This window comes from Tachypleus tridentatus, chromosome 7 (genome assembly GCF_004210375.1).
Source record: "Tachypleus tridentatus isolate NWPU-2018 chromosome 7, ASM421037v1, whole genome shotgun sequence".
Classification (NCBI taxonomy): domain Eukaryota; kingdom Metazoa; phylum Arthropoda; class Merostomata; order Xiphosura; family Limulidae; genus Tachypleus; species Tachypleus tridentatus.
In genome coordinates, this window is record NC_134831.1 from 15,016,012 (window position 1) to 15,030,784 (window position 14,773).

The 14,773-nt window shown below is 35.4% G+C and overlaps 1 long non-coding RNA gene across 3 annotated transcripts in view; it reads right to left on the reverse strand.

The window, feature by feature from the left end:
• LOC143255180 (uncharacterized) overlaps nucleotides 1–14,773 on the reverse strand; it is a 113,539-nt gene that overhangs the window by 35,321 nt on the left and 63,445 nt on the right. For all 3 annotated transcript variants that reach the window (XR_013030457.1, XR_013030458.1, XR_013030456.1), the window contains exon 3: nucleotides 5,115–5,158. This is a non-coding gene — a long non-coding RNA (uncharacterized LOC143255180). The remainder of the gene's footprint in view (nucleotides 1–5,114; nucleotides 5,159–14,773) is intronic.

Genomic DNA, 14,773 nt, shown 5'->3' on the forward strand with positions numbered 1-14,773 from the left:
TGTTTAAAGCACAAGTCAACACAATTTACAACTGTAGCAATGAATTATTTAAACATAATTACGTTGTACGTCATTTCTAAGTAAAGAAAAAATAATGATATTGTATTCATTTAAACTTCAACACGAAGATTCAAATTTTACATTTGGGTGAAGTATAAACAGAACTATCAGTTCTTATGTGTCTCTTTCTTTAATTCTTAATCATAAGAGAATATATATTACAAAGAACAGTGTACACAAAACAGGAATAAAACTGGCATTATTAAATAACAAAGTGAATATGACAAAAACTGGAGCACGTTGATGGAGAAGCTCTGAAAAGATATGAAGCAAAGAAAATCCATATTGAAGAAAGAAAAATATTTGACCATCACTCTTATAACGCACTCACGACCTCAAAGTGTGAAGCGTGTTTTTGTGCATACGGGACAGTTTTCTGATGACTCATTTCCAAAGTTAATGGAAAACCAAAACAAAAAACGTGTGGTGTCTGAAGATTCGTGTAGGAATGAAGGAATCACTTAAAGAAATTGTTGAAGTTACCGGAATTTTTATTAAAGAGGTTCCAGATGCCGTTCCTACCGTTACGACTGCTATTTTCATTGTTGACCCTATTCAGTCTGACGTCCACAATAAAGCACAACTGTTCGACACCGTAATTTCAACTATCCGTGTATGTCAGTATCCAAAGCTATGTTTGAACAGGTATAAATACACAACATTCCAATGGAACTGCAATGGTGATAGAAGGGGGTGGGCTTAACGTATATATGTATGCATCTTGTAAACTACTGAAAAACAACCCGCAACCTTGTAAATATTGAACTCTTTAAGCTGTGGTCAGCAAGTGCCTGTAGCTTCTTGTCGTGCAAGGATACAAATCGCCTCGAATTGTTAACAAAATAAATATAGAAGAGAATTTTCTAACTGCGTATTCTAACGTCCACGTGTTTTTTTTCTTTCGTTACCACACATTTCCTTAGAACAAGCATATTTATTATTAACTTCATATAATTTGATCCTTGGTGAAAGAACAAAAATCAAACAAACAAACAAGACACACCAAATGGGCACAAAAAACAGTTTATTTCATTGGATCTTAAATTAGATTCGAATATTTTTAAAATATTGTACTACATATTTACCGATTTCGATTGAGTTAACCAATAATGGTTAAGTGATAGTCATATCTGTAAATATGTAAAAGCCTCTTCTGCGTCTTTATAACGATTCTGACATTGTGCTGATTCTTATAACGATTCTGACATTCTGCTGATTCTTATAATCCCTTCAAATGATCTTTCGTCACTCCTCGATATTTCCCGAGCCATTCGTAACAAACAGTGTTGTTACCAGGCGCTACAGCAGGTTGTTGTTTTTTCCGAACACATGTACAGACACTTGATGAAGGAGTTCTTTGTGTAAACAGTCTCTTCCCGGCCCTATCGATGCAAAAGCGTGAGAATGTTTAGTTTCTTCTACAGGACGAAAGTTGATGTTACATAAATTTGAGCAAATTACTGAAAGTTCGACTGATATTTATCAATGCTGAAGCAACATACCAATGGTAGCAAGTATAAGCCCGCACACACTTCTGCATGTTGTATTTATTCAAGCTCTTGAAATAAGTACTGACTGACATGACACCTTTTATGTCATACGGTATTCAAAGTATTCAAAATTTCTGCAACTTAACATCTCTCTGGTGTTTAGTCAGCTACAAAAGGAGTTTCAGTGTTTGATGAATTACTTTCTACGCAAGTTGCAATGAAACAGAGCTGGAATAAACAACTAGGTCACTCACTCTTCGTCAAAGAAAAATTGTAATGTTAATACAGGTTCATGTAGAAATACAAGAAAATCTTAACAAAACAACTGTTGGTGTTTATGGAACTTGTTTCTTTATTAGCGAAGTTGTAGGTGCCATTTTACCCTTAGGAGCATTATTTTACTCGCTGATCCTGCTCAGTCTGATGTCCATGATTACGCACTAGTGTCCTACATCGCAGATTCCTATTAACTGTGGATGTTGAAATCCTAGACTGTGTTTGAACAGCACTTTACACCACATTCCATTTGAAGCTAAATGGAAAGACTTGACACGTATGTGGTCAACCAAGGATTGTAAAATTAAAGTTTCTTTGGCTATCTTTCTCGTGGAAATAGCGTTTTTGTTGTTGTTGTTTTTACTTATGATGGTTGGAAATTTCTAAATGTTTCACTTGTCAACCTACATCAACTTCAATTTATTGTTTATTGTTAACTGTACCAACAGAGTGTCCAGCTTCATCACAACTTGATGATAGATTTTTGGAGTCAGAAGGTTTTTCTCTCTCGGATGAAGGAGCTACACCGAATTAGCTTTGGGTATAGCTTCGGAGTCCATTGCCACCATACATACACTGATGTGCAAGGCGTTTCTTTTATTTCTGTGAGTAACGTGGAAGACAATTCTTTTTCGAAAGGTCGGTTTCTTCGACTCGCATCACATAAGGATATTCGTTTATCATAAAAGGTTGTAACGTTTGACATACATTGGTTTAAGTTTATGGGTGCTCTATTGGCAACAGTGCTTTGTTGAACATAGTAAATAAAGTATTTAAGTTATACACATAGTTATTAAAAGATGGAGGTACACATACAAATTATTAATTACAATTACATGTTGAAGTTAATAAAATTACAACATAAATTATCACACGAAATACAGAACAGCCTCTTGCATAAAGCACTTTCATACGTTAGTCCTTTATTTACACAGGACATTAGCAATTTACAACTGTGTAGCATTATTCTAAACTTCCTGTATATCTCTCGACATTTCAATCTTTTGACCTTGTTACTTTCGAACAAGCCAATACAGCCTAAAGAACGACGAAATCAGAAAAACGAGTGTTCCATCATTTATTTTCCTGCCAAGATATCATTTTACCACAGTTGCTTTTCGCTTGGAATCTTTGTCTTGTTGGTAGATAAATATCCGTCCAATGGATCATGACCTTCGGGAGTTGCCATAATCGATCAGAATCTGCTGTGTTCGTCACAGCCACGAATTCTTTGGACATCAATGACACAGGTGGCTTAGATGTAGCCCCAAACTTGAACCGATGCTCAACCATGCTTCATTTGTAACATTAACTGTGATTATGTTCTCTTCTTCGCCGTTGAACTGTTGTTCATTCTTGATTAATAATTTGAACAAAGATTCATCTTGCTCACTCAACAGGATGTTCGACATTTCAACCTTTTGATTTGGAAAGTTTTCTACCTCGACCACTTCCTATTATTAATTACCGGTGTCAAGGTTCACATAGCCTTACAGAAACATGTCATATTAACGCAATTTTTCACATGGAGTTTCTTTGATCAGCCAAAACTTTGATTTGTATTGGTTGTCACGCTGTATTTTAATCCTTAAACGTATGACTGGCGATCTAAACTACTACAAAAAAAATAGTGATTATGCTGTGTAAGGTTAACCAACACAAAGATAAAAGAGCAGCACAAGAAACATCCGAAACTACTACTGATGATAAATACAACAGTGCATACTGAAGTACGACAAATGGGTCTCTCTCAAAGACATAATGACGCGACATTTTCTGGTCAAGTCACGGTGTGAACTATCACAATGTGAAGGTACTTTGGTTCAATTTCAAACGTTAAAGGGGGCGGCAATCCTGTAATATTTGTTCCTTACACCTCTTTTTCCCCACCGTTTGCACAGTTATTTCCAATCTATACACTCTCTAAGTGAGAGAGAATGAAGAGAAACAGCATCTGAAAGTTTCAAAATTATAGTTTTACTGTAAGAACTGCCTCAAGTTCCTCCAGACGTGTCGAGACAGGAAATCTGTTGCCGAGTCAGATTTAACAAAACTAACTCATACTGATTGATAGATCTAAGTGTTCCAACAGGACTAGTTGAGATCATTGATCAGAGGCTTCCTCATACTTTACCAATTTACAGTAACTGGCTGTGCCAACTAATGGATTTCAATACAACACATCACCAGAAACATTATATTTGTGATCATAATGTGAACTAGAGCTGTGATTACGAGCTGTCATTTTGCCTTTAAAGACGTGATGGTCCAGCATGGTCAGGTGGTTAAGGCACTCGACTCGTAATCCTAGAGTCGCGGGTTTAAATCCCCGTCACACCAAACATGCTCGCCCCTTTTTAACCGTGGATGCATTATAATGTGACGATCAATCCCTATATTCGTTAGTAAAAGAGTTGCCCAAGAGTTATCGTTGGGTGATGATGACTAGCTGCCTTCCCTCTAGTCTTACACTGCCAAATTAAGGACGGCTAGTGAAGATAGCCCTCATGTAGCTTTGTGTGAAATTCAAAATAAACAAACAATAAATAGGTGACTGGATCAATAAAATGGCAGTTTGACCCTGAAAAAAAAAGTCGAAACGCTCGGGTCAGCACTCTTTAGATCTGGCATCAAGCAGTCGGCACTACGGACGTATGGTTTTTGGGAAAGCTAACTGAAATACTTTTTTTTAATGGAAAAAAAGGAAAAAAGCGGATAATGTCTACTTCACTCATCTGTTAAGTCCACCAATCCCCAGAATAAACACCAACACATATAACACTGGCCTACCACAGCATCACAAGTACTGGGCTCTGGTAACTATATAGCATTGTACTCGCAACATATGACTATTGTTGTCTTCCCACTGTAGTGGTCCTAGTTACATGTCGTCTCCTTATTACTTTTGGTATTTACGAAAGAGGTTTACAAAAATAATCCATCACCTTGACATGTCAACACTATATATTGTCTTGCGTAAAGATCAAGACATAATTATTACAAAAATACGGTTTCCAACATTGAGGCACAGCAAATATGGATAACTCATTTGTGTGTGTATGTGTGCTTACACACAAAATAGACCCCTAGATCTTAGGATGAATGCACAAGGAACTTGGATATGTATCGAAAACAAGAACTGAAGTCGATAGGTGTACATCTTATATTACCACGAGAATTACCCATTAGTTTCACAATACTACTTCTACAGTTTGCTATGAACAGTATGATAAAAATTATATTTATCGGTAAACATATTTAAACAAGTTTTGTGGTCGCTTATCTTACCCTTAAAGTTTGGTTCCCTGGATCAAGTCGCTTCTCTTCTGCGCCTAAAAAAAACAAAAAACAAACGTGGTCTTATAGGTCTGCATAGTGAGAGGTATCTAATGATAATATATTTCATATCAAGTTCACGTATTTTTTAACAAGTTGGTGAAAGTACATTTATCTTTAGATTATAGTTAACAGCAAAGACAAACAAACTACACTGCACAATATTTTCTCATGATAACTAAAGAACAACTTAAAGTTATGTCGGGAAAACACAATAAAAGTTTGATATTATTTTGGTAGATTTTTCTGATAAGTAAAATTATAGCTGTATACTTACTAAACATGTCATTAATTTTAAAAACAACTAATCGAACAGTTTGTTCGGTTATTCACACAAAACTACACTAAGGCAGTATTAGCAAGCGTCCCTATCTTTGGTTTCATTTACTCTTGAAACAGAAGACATTCGGAAGGACCCTGCGGAAGAATATCCAGTTAATCACCCTAGCTTTACATGCACTGTGATACCTTATTAGATGAGTTACCTTTAATTTGAGCTTAAGCTGAATTTTATGGCAAAAACAAAACAACTCAAAACAATCAAGAGTACAGTTGTAAGTGCATAAAAACCGAATTAGCTCCAATATTTTTGGTACAGAATCTTTCAATGTGAGTGACACTACATGCACACGCGAGCTCAACTGTCACTTCAGAGACCCTTATAAAGATATACATATGTATGTCAGTGCTTAATTCTAAGTTGTTGACTAGAGAGGAGACACCCAGCCAGTACCCTCCGCCAGAAGAACTTTGTTAGGTTCTTTGAACCGACTAGTCATATTGTCTCTTTCACACTGCGACAAAAGCTGAGGTAAAAAGAATGCTACGCAGTATCACGTTTTGAATTCTAGACCCGCCAATCCACAGCCCAACATGGTAATCACTAGAGTCCTTCTGGCTCTAAATACTGCAAGGAGCACGTTAATTCCGAAGTATTATAAGCTTTTTCTGTCCATTTAGTCACCTTAGCGCTTATACTTGGTCAATATCTCAAAGTACTTTTCTAATATTGGCGTTCTGACCTAAATCTAGTTTATACATACAGTCATGTGAAAAAGTTAGGGCACCCTATGAAAGCCTGTGTATTTTTGTAATATTTTTGGATACATAGATATTTAATCTCAATTTTAACAATACTGAGAGATTATAAAAAGCTTCAACATAAGACAGTTCAGATCTCTCATGTTTTTTTAAAAGACAAGTTTGGTTCCACAAAATCAAAGACAGACAAAATATTGCACTTTATTAAGAACTTTTACTTGCTAAAATCTACTTTATATTCGGGCGGTTTCTCCTAGCAGCTGTTTGCTTGTAGTGGAAAAAACAATTTGTTTTTCTCTGTACTGAAAATTCAGTATTGATAGCGTCTTAAAAATTACGTATTAATTATCAGCAAAAATATTGTTTCTTAACATAATGCTTAATAAATAAGTAAAAAGAAACGAAATTGTTTGCTTATTGTTAAAAGCAAAGTTACACAATCAGTTAACTGTGTTGTACCTACAACAAATATCGAAACTACATTTTTAGCGCTATGACACTTATGTCGGAACGCTTGACCACTGCGAGGCTAACTCGTAAAAAGTTTAATTTGGTCACGATCATTTAACGTTAATTTAGAGAGTTCATGACGATTGTTAATCGTCATAAGAACGTCTGTTGACGAGGCTTAACAACTGTCTAACATATATGAATATCCTAATATCAAACAGTTATGTACAGTCATGTGAAAAAGTTAGGACACCCTATGAAAGCCTGTGTATTTTTGTAACATTTTTGGATATATAGATATTTAATCTCAAGTTCAACAATACTGAGAGATTATAGGAACATAACTAAACAATTAAAACTGAAGAAAAGACTTTTCAAGATCTTCTGTAAATGTAATTCTACAAAAATGCATATTCTAACTGAGGAAAAAGTTGGGACACTCCCACATTTATTCCCACTTAAAATGGTTCAACTCACACACAGGTGTATCACACCAGGTGCACGTGATTAGAAGATCGTTATTCAGCATTTTGAATGAGGCTTGCCCTATTTAAACCTCAGACAATTAGTTTGGTGTGCTCCTGACTGTTGAAGTGAGAGTGAGCACCATGGTGAGAGCAAAAGTGCTGTCTGAGGCCTTCAGAAAGAAAATTGTAGCAGCTCAAAATTATGGGTCTGGTAAGGGATTTAAAAAGATCTCAAAAGATTTTGAAATCAGCCATTCCACTGTCCGGAAAATAGTCAACAAGTGGAGGGCTTTCAAAACAACTGCCAACATGCCCAGGTCTGGTCATCCAAGCAAGTTCACCCTGAGAGTAGACTGCAAGATGCTAAAAGAGGTCTCCAAACACCCTAACGTGTCATCACTGGACCTACAGCAGGCTCTGGCTACTGTTAATGTGAAAGTGCATGCCTCTACAATCAGAAAGAGACTGCACAAGTTTAACTTGCATGGGAGGTGTGCAAGGAGGAAATGTTTGCTCTCTAAGAGAAACATCAAGGGCAGTCTGAAGTTTGCCAGAGAGAATGTAGACAAGGACCAGGATTTCTGGAATAATGTTATTTGGATAGATGAGTCCAAAATTTAATTATTTGGACACTAGAATAGAGGACATGTTTGGCGTAAACCAAATACTGCATTCCAGGAAAAACCTCAAACCATGACACTTCCACCTTCATGCTTCACAGTTGGTATGAGGTTCTTTTCCTGGAATGCAGTATTTGGTTTACGCCAAACATGTCCTCTGTTCTAGTGTCCAAATAATTAATCATAGAATCCACCATGAATTCTACTGTGTATCAGAGGGCGCTTGAGGATCATGCGAGACCATCTGCACGAAAATTAAAGCTGAAGCGGAACTGGACCCTGCAACACGACAATGACCCAAAACATACCAGTAAATCCACCAAGGCCTGGCTGAAAACTAAGAAATGGAGAGTCCTGGAATGACTGAGTCAAAGCCCAGATCTTAATCCCATTGAGATGTTTTGGGGTGGCTTGAAACGGGCTGTACATGCAAGAAACCCCTCAAACATCTAACAGCTGAAATAATTCTGCATTGAGAAGTGAGGCACACTTTCTTCAGACCGATGTCAGAGACTGGTAGATGGCTACAAGAAGCGTCTCACTGCAGTTATTTCAGCCAAAGGGGGTAACACTAGCTACTAGGAGTAGGGTGTCCTAACTTTTTCATCAGTTAGAATATGCATTTTTGTAGAATTACATTTACAGAAGATCTTGAAAAGTCTTTTCTTCAGTTTCAATTGTTTAGTTATGTTCCTATAATCTCTCGGTATCGTTAATATTGAGATTAAATATCTATATATCCAAAAATGTTACAAAAATACACAGGCTTTCATAGGGTGTCCTAACTTTTTCACATGACTGTACATTATAATATAAAGATTTTGTTTTAATTTCCAAAGTTACGTCCTTAATTACAATTAATCACATTTCTTTGGAGTAAGTCAATACTTTTCACTCCTAATCTGTAAACACATTTTGAAGTTTCAATAACAAACTTTGTAGAGTGGAAGGCAACTGCATGTTGTGGAGACACAAGTGTAGAGAACGACGTTTCGTAAGTCTTCCGCCTGACCTGAAGACGAAAGACTTTCGAAACGTCGTCCTCTATATTTATGTCTCACCAACATGCAGTTGTCGTGCATTCTATAAAGTTTCATCATGAACACTCTGCCTAAACAATCAAAGAACACAGTTGTTTTTTTACCAACAAATTTATTTTGCATTTTGTTTAATCTCGTGTAATGCGGCTGTGTGGGAGTTCGTGGAAAACATAATAAACAACACTCGTTTTAATTTATTTTTATCAAAAGTTCTAAAGGTAGCATGGATTATTTTTATCTTCTATTGAATTTGCGCAAATAACAGTCCTAAGTATTTAAACTTCGTAAGTTTTTCGATTTTAATAATGGGTTTTCCCTAACTTAGATTTCGAAAATAATATATTTTTCTATCTCGCAATGATTTTTTTTAAAATAAAGAAGAAAAACTCTTACTTAGATCAAATTAATATTTCGTTTACTACAATGAACATGTTTTATTATTATATTTGGGTTCTAGAATGATAGACAAGACCCTCGCGTCGTGATTGGTCTAGAGAAACCTACAGCCAGTGATTATCAGCATTTGAAGCATAGCAAAATTTGACCCGCTTCCAAATAAAGTAATTCACTTATATAAAAGTACATATAACGTTTTATGAAAAAAAAAAAAAAAACTGTAGGTGACGGAGAAAAATGGATATCATTTTTGGATTCAGAGTACAGGAATTATTGTAAAACACGTAAAATAATTCAAAACAATAAAACCATCCAAGGCTGTGTAATTCACGATCAGAACAAAATTCATGGATTATTATCTTATCAAAGCGGGATGTGAAGACTGCTTTGGTTTGTTTTGAATTTCGCGCACAGCTGCACGAGGTCTATCTGTGCTAGCCGTCCATAATTTAGCAGTGTAAGACTAGAGGGAAGACACCTAGTCATCACCACCCACCGCCAATTTTTGGGCTACTCTTTTACCAAAGAATAGTAAGATTGACCGACACATTATAACGCCCCCACAACTGAAAGGGCGAGCATGCTTGGTGTGACGGGATGGTAAGAAAAACTAATGCAGCAGTGGTAGAATTATTTTAAAGTGTAGCTTGTTTTATGAAGTGATATTGTTATAACAATTATAATTCCTTATTCAAAACTCTCGATGTTATTCATAATATTCTTATGGTAGCGAGTGAACTCCGCTAGGACTGAACCGATTTAGTAAAAATTGAGTAAATTAGTTTGTTATAGTTTTAACAGTTGTTTTTTTTAACAGAGAACAATTTTTGGTGCAGAAAGCCTTAGTTTATAAATAAGTCTGAATTTTCATAAGAAAGTTGAAACATTCTATCTGATCGTTTAACTAATAAAAGTAAAATAAATTTATTGAGCAACGGTCACTGATTCAGCCACATCACAAGATAAACAGCCAGTATAAAATGATTTTTATATGCATTTTTTGATCGTAGACAATCACATCAAATATACGAAATGATAATAAAATTATGGGGTGTAATAATACATAACTTACGAGTGCACATCTTCTGGCCATTACAAAATGTTTTATTTTTGTTTTAATCACATGACTACTGTAACAATGTAAAGCAGATAGAGTGTAATAAATGATTCTTCTCATGGAATGTGTGTAATAGAAAATTGGCTTCTGAAATCTCTCAGCATCCAAGTACTTTGGAATCCACATTTAATATTCTAACATCCATTTACTTGCTATTAATCTTGGCTTGCCACTTAAAGAGGAGGTAGAACAAATGAAAAACTTGTTTTCTAAGACTCGTGCAACAGGAAACATTGAAAAACTTTACATGGAATAGTAATTTGTACTGGATATTTCTATACTTCCTGGAAATTGGCGCCCATGCTTTAGAAATAGAATATATTGTTTATCAAACTGGCTTGTGGTTTTCAGTTCCCCATTTTAATATAGTACGCGTAGTTTTACTAAGATTATTTGAGGAATAATCTGATGATGAGCGTGTTTTCTGTTTAGTTTTTCTCCTTATCAGAACAAGCATCACACTGCAGGGGAACATTTTAGTCACATTAGTTCATTAACGTCACGAGTAACTAGGCGTTCAATTCATTTATTTCATTCACCAAGTACCAGCCATTCAGATTGAGCTACGAAAAAAAAAAAAACTATAAGAGATTGGGTGTTACACGTCTACTAAAGTGACGGAATGTTATCACGAAAACCATGTACACTCGACAATCAATCCGTCACTGAGGTCGGTCACGACGGAAGGTTTCATTTCCTGCAAGACATAAAAATAAATACATGAAAAAAATAAGCCATGAGTGATCATCATGGAATAGTTAATAGAACTAACTCGACTTACTGCATAGTCATTTGAGACCTTTTACTAACCCCTTTTCAACATAAAACGGCAGTTTTTGTTGTTGTTTTTTAAACCAGCTCGCTCTACAGATCAGCGATAAGGTGGCGTCGAGTGATGCCAGTTCACCCCGACAGGGGTCGTTCTAAGGAATCTTCTCTCATTTCAAACAGTTCAATCCGTCATCAGTAATAATAGTAGGCTTCCGGGAATTGAACGCTTTGATTCCTTCAATCAAAGAAGTCTTTATTTGAGAGTTAAACCTCTTTATTGGTGCATCAGACGTCGAAGGAAAACCAAAACTTCTGTAAAGGTGACAAAACACTACAAATCATCAACAGAGTTGGTCTGATGGCCCATGATTCATGAGAGGAGGGGGGGATTACTGTAATAACAATTGGGCGGGTCTTAGAACTCGAGTCTGGCAGAAGATCAGATTCATTTCTGAGAACTATAAACGATAAGCGTTTGCGGACTTGTTAGTTTTTTTGTTCGTGCTAACTTACTGCGATCATATTTCTAAACGTAATTCAAGAAGAGACTGCTTCTGCGTTATCTTCTAAAGACAACACCTTTTGATATAAGGACTAATAATGTAACAGGAAATGGAATATTTTATAAGTATTCGTTACACATGTAGACCACAGACTCCGCAAACCTATCATTTTGTTGGAACTTGCCAGTGGATATCGAGGGTTATAAAAACGTTTCGATAAAGCGTAGTTAAACAAAATCTACATAAAGAACAAACTTGCCCTAGTAACTGTACGTTGAAGTTTGTTCAGAATTACAGTTCTAGTACAGGCACAAAAATACGCGTTGTCTATTAGTTAGATACCTGGACCGAGTCCGAGAATTCGTGGTTTCCGTCTCACTTATCGCCAGTACGCCCTCCGCACTTTTAAGCCGTGGGTAGGCTACAAAATACGCCCCCCAAATTTCACTACTCGGTCTGAAAAATAGTAGTTGTAGTCCAACAGTTGAGGGGTGGGTATTGTTGAATAGCTAGTTGCCTTCCCTTCAGTTTATCAGTTCCTAATTAAAGGACAACGGTGGGCAAATAAACCTTACGAAAATTCTAAAAACAAATAAACGAAGTGCAGATATTGATAAGTAAGTGAAATTCACTTCCATATTTATAGTATTAATATTGGCGAATTTAGAAAATAACTCTACATAAAGCACGCCACCATACATACGTAAGTGAATGATCACATTTCGAAATATTCCAACAATTTATTCGACATTACAAAAAAAACAAACAAACGATTTTCCAGGGTGAAGTTAAAGCACTTAGCAGCACACGAACGAACGAACGAACCTTATTATGTTGAAACACTATGCCAGTTTCATTTTTTAAAAAAAAAAAACATGGATTTATACTCTTAATTCATGAATTATGAAAAACCTTGCGCCCTCTAGGGATTATATGTTAACTACGAACTTTAAAGCACTTGCACTTCAGTTGTAGTGCACGTGAGGAGCATTAGGAAATGTTTCGTTGAAGAGTCCTCCTAATGACCATTATTTTTCTCTACGTCGTTTTTAAAGTCAGTGTATGAGCCAACAGTTAAAAATATAAAATTACAGCTTATTTCTTTATCATCTGATTCGACATTGTCCAGAAACCTAATTACTTTAGCGAAACATGTACAAAACCACGCCTACGGAAGAAATAAAAGACTGTTGTACTTTAATTAACAGGTGTCTGTAATGTTGCATACCTAACTAACATAAACTGGAAAAAAAATAAAATTGTATTATACGACAACATGAAATAATGTTGCCTACCTTACTTTGGCTTGTGGACGCTTCCAGTTTTCAATATTTTAATGTCCAACATCCCAACAAAGAACTAAACATATTAATAAATGAATGCATTTTCCAATAGCTTCGTTCAAAAAACCTTAAATTGTGTTATTACATTATAAAAGTTGTAATTATAAAACACTTATTTTTTTTTAACTTTGTTCGAAAAACTTCCTTCCTTACTATACTACATTTTAATTTTGTCCAGACGGTGTACTTGATGAGGTAAAATTTTGAAATATCTTTAAAATATTTTTGTCACTGACCCATAAAGGCTCGTCCTCTCTCCGTGGGGGTGTTATAATGTGACGGTTAATCCCACTATTCGTTGGCAAAAAGAGTAGCACAAGAGTTGGCGGTGATGACTAGCTGCTTTTCCTTTTATCTTACACTGCTAAACTAGGGGCGGCTGGTGCAAATAGCCCTCGTATAGCTTTGCACGAAATTCAGATAAAACAACTGACCCTTATAAATATTAGACTCGCGAAATCAAAAGAAATATTTTTTTCTAATTTTCTTAATCACATAGAGAGAGCTTTATAACTTAAACGACTTACTCTGATCCAATAAAGAACGTATGCAAGTACTTTCCTATCCGTCAAACTTAGTTTGTTCGTTAAATAAATTATTCGTTTCTTGCTTTATAACCCAGGTGTTCAATTAGTATGTAGAAAATTACAATTGTTGTTGTTGTTTTGAATTAAGCACAAAGCCTACCACGGGTATCGAAACCCGGTTTTTAGAGTTAAGTCCGCAGACTGGGGGACAAAACTACAATTATTAATAATTTTCGAGGTGTACAAACTAAATGTATTTTAAGAAAATAACTCAATGTAAAAACATAATGAAGAACGTAATTAACAGAAGCAAGAATCCTTTAGATATGTGTAAACAACCAACAACACTAATTTATCACACGTTACCTGTGTGTTTTAACAAAATTACATCTGGCTGGGCTGTATCCACCGAGGGGAATCAAACACCAGATTTTAGCATTGTAAAGACTTACCGCTATTCCACTGAAGAACTACGGGTTATAGTTTTACAATAAGGGAAATTTGTTTCTATTGTATAAACACAAAATATGTTTAAAATATTTTTTATCATCTGATTCGACATTGTCCAGAAACCTGTAACTTATAATAATACTTAATCAATAAAGAGACTTAAAATGAAACAATTAAATTTAAAAAAAAACACTGTATTTCAGGTCTATCTTTTGACTCCCACAAGTCACTAACAAAAATGATTTCTCACGCTTCACCAGATTTTGGGACTTAATCCATAACTATTGAACTGCACATATAAATAATATTTCAAAAACTTGTTAGTCAAACATCGAACAAAAAGTCTCATGGGCAGCGACTTATAGGAACCAAAAAATAGATGTTAATTTTTTTAACACCTCCTAATTTTGAATCTCAAACAGAAAATTTAAGAGGATTCTATAGTTTACGTGATTTGTATCACACATTTTAGGCCTTTGAGAACAGCTGGTATGAGTATCAACACTTATTCAGGTTAACCTGAAGATGACCTAGGAAGGTCGAAACGTTGTTCTCTGCTTATTGATAAAAGTGTTAATATCCATACAAGCCGTTCTGGGATGTATTTTTATTTCAAGTGTATTTTTCGTCAACAAGAACGTTTTAGGCCTAATGCAACTAATGATATTTAAAGATTGAACTACTAATTTTTCAACAAATAGAAAAAAACATGCGCTTATTGTTCGATAGAAAACTAAAGGAATGAAAAACTACCATTATTGTTCGATACAAACTAATTTAAGAGAAACACGTTCCGAGGGTACGTCCCTCAAATATATTACATATATTAACGCAAAATAGTTTTTGTAGATAAACAACGCTATGACAAAAACACGCGTAATTCAAT